Source organism: Mustela erminea, chromosome 4, assembly GCF_009829155.1.
Source record: "Mustela erminea isolate mMusErm1 chromosome 4, mMusErm1.Pri, whole genome shotgun sequence".
Lineage (NCBI taxonomy): Eukaryota > Metazoa > Chordata > Mammalia > Carnivora > Mustelidae > Mustela > Mustela erminea.
This window is the reverse complement of record NC_045617.1, coordinates 47,295,968-47,300,405: the sequence shown is the minus strand read 5'-3', so window position 1 is coordinate 47,300,405 and position 4,438 is coordinate 47,295,968. Positions and strand designations below refer to the sequence as shown.

The 4,438-nt window shown below is 41.6% G+C and overlaps 1 long non-coding RNA gene across 3 annotated transcripts; it reads right to left on the bottom strand.

The window, feature by feature from the left end:
• Positions 1 to 317: 317 nt before the first annotated feature.
• Positions 318 to 4,226, bottom strand: LOC116588292. Of its 3 annotated transcripts, none has more exons than XR_004284874.1 (3): positions 4,000 to 4,226; positions 2,901 to 3,090; positions 318 to 750 (listed from the first exon to the last, which is right to left on the bottom strand). It is a non-coding gene; the product is annotated as an uncharacterized LOC116588292 (long non-coding RNA). The 3 variants fall into 3 exon arrangements; XR_004284876.1 differs by having other exon boundaries at positions 4,067 to 4,226; XR_004284875.1 differs by lacking the exon at positions 4,000 to 4,226 and adding an exon at positions 3,228 to 3,343.
• Positions 4,227 to 4,438: the final 212 nt, after the last annotated feature.

Sequence of the window (4,438 nt, the reverse complement as noted above, 5' to 3'; positions counted from 1 at the left end):
TTAGATCTTGTCATCTAAGGAGCCATCTTTGCCATGTAAGTGGTTCCCTGTCCCCTTTCATGTGCGGTCCCACACATGTACCCATGCGCCCACTCCCACGCCCACAGTCAACAAGTCCACCACTCAAGAGTATCCTGGTATCCGAAACAGCATAAAAATCCCTTGGAAAGGGGGTGCCTGGGTGGCTCAGTGGGTTAAGCCTCTGCCTTCCGACTAGGTCATGATCTCAGGGTCCTGGGATCGAGCCCTGCATCGGGCTCTCTGCTCAGCAGGAAGCCTGCTTCCCCCTATCTCTGCCTGCCTCTCTGCCTACTTGTGATCTCTGTCTGTCAATTAAATAAATGAAATCTTAAAGAAAAAAAAATCCCTTGGAAAGTCAATGCCCATTCTCCCATTTTCCCTTAGCAGAGTGGATAGATAATCTACTTAGGTCCACCACAATACAGGAAGTGAGGGAAATTTGCTTAACAGTTTGAGCTTCAGTGTGCTTTTCCTTTTCTGCTCTCAATCACATTTCAGGCAGATGGAAGGACAGAGGTGCACACCCACACCAACATGCATGTGCCCCCCCTCAAGCAGCGCTTCTCCTGCCATTCTCCTGGCTGTCAAAGATGAGAGTGATGTTATGTATCACTAGGTCACCTTTCAATCTTTTAGCAGATTCTTATCCTGAAAATCTGTACTTCTGGTGGTATTTCTGGCTTTCTTTACTTTGGGCTTCATCCATATTCATTTTCCTTAAAATGAGCACTCCAGAAAAAGAAGGGAAAAACCAAAGGAGGTTAAAGATGATGACATTATTTATTGAAAAAAAAATCATTCTTCAACCATTTTCATTTACAATTAGATGGGTTAAATGAGAAACACCCAAATTACTTCCAATGATATTAAGAGATTAGGGAAAGAATCAAGGGTGGTGAGAATGTGCAAATCCTAGTGATTTATGTTTCATTCTTTTTGCATTTATGCAGTGAGCATGCATGTAGGGTTGCCAGATTTCACAAATAAAAATAAAGGCTTTCTAGTTAAATTTGAATTTCAGATAAACAATGAGTGATTTTCTTTTTCAGTGTAAATATATTCCAAAGATTGCATAGGATATACTTTTTTTTAATTAAATTTATTTATTTTCAGCATAACAGTATTCATTATTTTTTCACCACGGGTTCCATGCAACCCGTGCCCTCTATAATACCCACCATCTGGTACCCCAACCTCCCACCCCCCCGCCACTTCAAACCCCTCAGATTGTTTTTCAGAGTCCATAGTCTCTCATGATTCACCTCCCCTTCCAATTTCCCCCAACTCCCTTCTCCTCTCTAACTCCCCATGTCCTCCATGCTATTTGTTATGCTCCACAAATAGGTGAAACCATACTTATTAAAAAGCACATCATTATTTAACTGGATGCCTTCTATTTTATCTAGCAACCCTCCATGTATTATTGTGATAATAAATAGTTAAAAGAAAAATAACTAATGTACAGTTAAAAGTAAAATAACTAATGTAAATAATGTTAGCAGTAGTTCTCTCCAAATGATGGAATTTCTGCTCATTTCAAAAATTTTCATTAAACTTCTCTGAAATTTCCATATTTTTAACATAGTTTCTATAATCAGAACTAAAAAAAAAAATCTGATAATTAAAAAAAAAATCTCTGGATCAAGTGAGGCTAATATTTACTTACTTGGTATCCAAAGAAAATATAGCCATTCAGGAAACAGAATCTATGTTTCTCTCCTAGATAGTGGGCAGAAGAATGAGCTAGGTATGAGGACCCAGGATCATCACCCATGGACTAACTGGAGAGCTAATACTTGATTAAAATCCAGGAATTGAAAATGTTAAGGAACTTTTCTCTCAACAAGAAAAGAAAAAATATATATAGTGTCCATTGTAGAGCCTTCCTGTAGTTGAACGTCCTGGAATGGGGCACAAAAGAATAGGGGCCATCACTGGAAAGTGAAAAAGAGAATGGTAGGGGTTTTCTTTGTCAACAGCGTATAAGTTAGAAAAAGTGTGAATTCAGATTTCCTAATGTATGATCCACAAATCTTGTGTTTGGGCTTGCATTTACCCTACCTCTTCTGAACTCATCACTGTGCTAACTCTGTAAGCAGACAGCAACAAACCAAAATTCGCACCCGCCAACAATGCTCTTGTAACTTCAGTATCACAGACCATGATCCCCTGAACCTTGGCAAAGCTTTCAGAATCATGAAAATTTGCTTTAAAAGCACATAAAGTTACTCTGTTTGTTAGCAATAAAAACCCAAAATTGTTTCTTCCCATGATTTACCAAATAGCATCAAAGAACTTGCATTATGATTTCACAGGAGTCCCAGTCAGACACCAAATTTGTTTTGCTTTTCATTCACTTCTAAATTCACTTCAAGGATTTGTTGAGATTTGATAGTCTCTGTGGTTTTATATATCAACCTAGAAAATGGTTGCTCACGAATTTCCTAGGATTTTTCGTAAGTTTACATGATTAATGACTATTACAAGTTAGTAAGAGCTTAACATAATTAACTACCCATTGCACTAATTACTGGTTCTTACTCAGAGCTGCTTTTGCAATGCGAGAGGCTGTGAAAGGTCTCAAGGGAAACAAACATGGCAGAGACGAGCCTGCCGCTTAGTACCAACCTCAAGCTTCAACTTCTGAATGTCACTGGCCAGTTTTCCCACCCCAGCCCCGCCAGTAGGTGGGTATGCAAGGGGCAGAGCTTTCAGAAAGTCCAGACAGCCTCTTAGTGCTTCTTGACTTTTGGGTTTGCGTTTGGGTTTTATTTCCCCTATGTCGTAGGTTCATTACTCCAAGACAGGTAGGAACCATGTGAAATGAGGAGGAAGGATGTTCTCTGCCTGTGAATTTCCTTGGATGATGAAAAGCTCACCTTTCATTTCAAAGATACAAGAGAAACAGGGCTGCCTTGATAATGAAACGTCAGTTCAGTCCTGCTCCGGCTCCTTTGCATTTCAGAAACCCTATCCTTCTGAAGTTCAGAGCGCTAAGCATGCGGCCTGCTGCCTTCAGGATGCTGCAAACAGTGTGCAATTGCTCAGGCTGCTTGCGATGCCAGCAAACTGGAGGAAACGGACAAACCAGAGAAGAAAGACCCTGATTATATTTGCCACTCATTTAATAACATTTCAAGGAGATGATGATGTGGACAAGAGTGGGGAGCAACTTGTGAGAAAAAATGAGAAAGAACTTGCCTGACCTCTTCAGCCAGGTTTGCTAGGGTTGATGGAGTCAGTATAAGGAAAACTGATGATCTTGTCTCTTTCATTTAGAAAAGAATGTATAGGGGCGCCTGGGTGGCTCAGTTGGTTAAGCGGTGGCCTTCAGCTTGGGTCGTGATCCCAGGGTCCTAGGATCGAGGCGTGCATAGGGCTCCTTTCTCAGTGGGGAGTCTGCTTCTCCCTCTGCCTGCCACTCTGCTAACTTGTACACTCTCGCTCTCTCTGTCAAAATCTTTTTAAAAAAGAAAGAAAGAAAGAAAGAAAGAAAGAAAGAAAGAAAGAAAGAAAGAAAGAAAGAAAGAAAGAAAGAAAAGCAAAGCAAAGCATGTATAACTTAAATCCAAGCAGGAAGAATTAAAGACCAAAATTTCAATCAGCAGATATTTCCAGCATCTTTGTCCTAAAACCATAGTAGACATGTATTCTAATAATATCCTGAGAAGAACATAAAGAGAAAGGGCAGCTGTCTGAGGAGGAAGTAGCTTCCCTGGAACCTGGGATCTGGGTACCCAGCCATCGCAGGTGGGCACCCCTTGACTCACTCTGTTCCTTCCTTCCCCTGGAATATTCAAAACAGGAAACAAACCCAAGGGCAGAATGTTCTGAGTTTTGTTGAAAATGAGGAGTCCATCTCCTGCATCGCTTTCTGGGAAAGATGTTTTCAGGAAAACTTTCTCTCTCCTCAGCATCCTCACTTCCAAGAGCCTGAGATTTGACTGTGATTTATACTGATCATGAAACCAGAGCTACCTCAAAATCATGCCACAGAAAAATTGTAAGCTCCTTGGGATAAATTTGAGAACAGGCAGCTCCTAACCGATTCTAGAATCCAAGTTCATCTCTAAGACATCCTTGGGAACTCAGAATATGTTTCTCTGTAGAGTTACAGTAGACCAGCCCACCATAGCTGGCGACCCACATCACAGAGCCAAGACATTGTGACACCAACAACATTCTAGAACCTAATCATCACTGCTTCCGAGAAAACACAGCACAAGTTTCAAACAGCGTTACCAGAACCACAGCCCTCTCCCTCTCTTCAGTTCCCATCCTGCTGAGCCACAAGGGGGCTCCTCCCAGCGTGCAGCAAAGCAGGCTCTATAAAGCTGGGGGTGGGAGTAGGGCTGGGAAGGGGGGATGGACTCAGGTCCTGCATATCTACAGGCTGGGGCTTGGCTGAGGAGAAGCT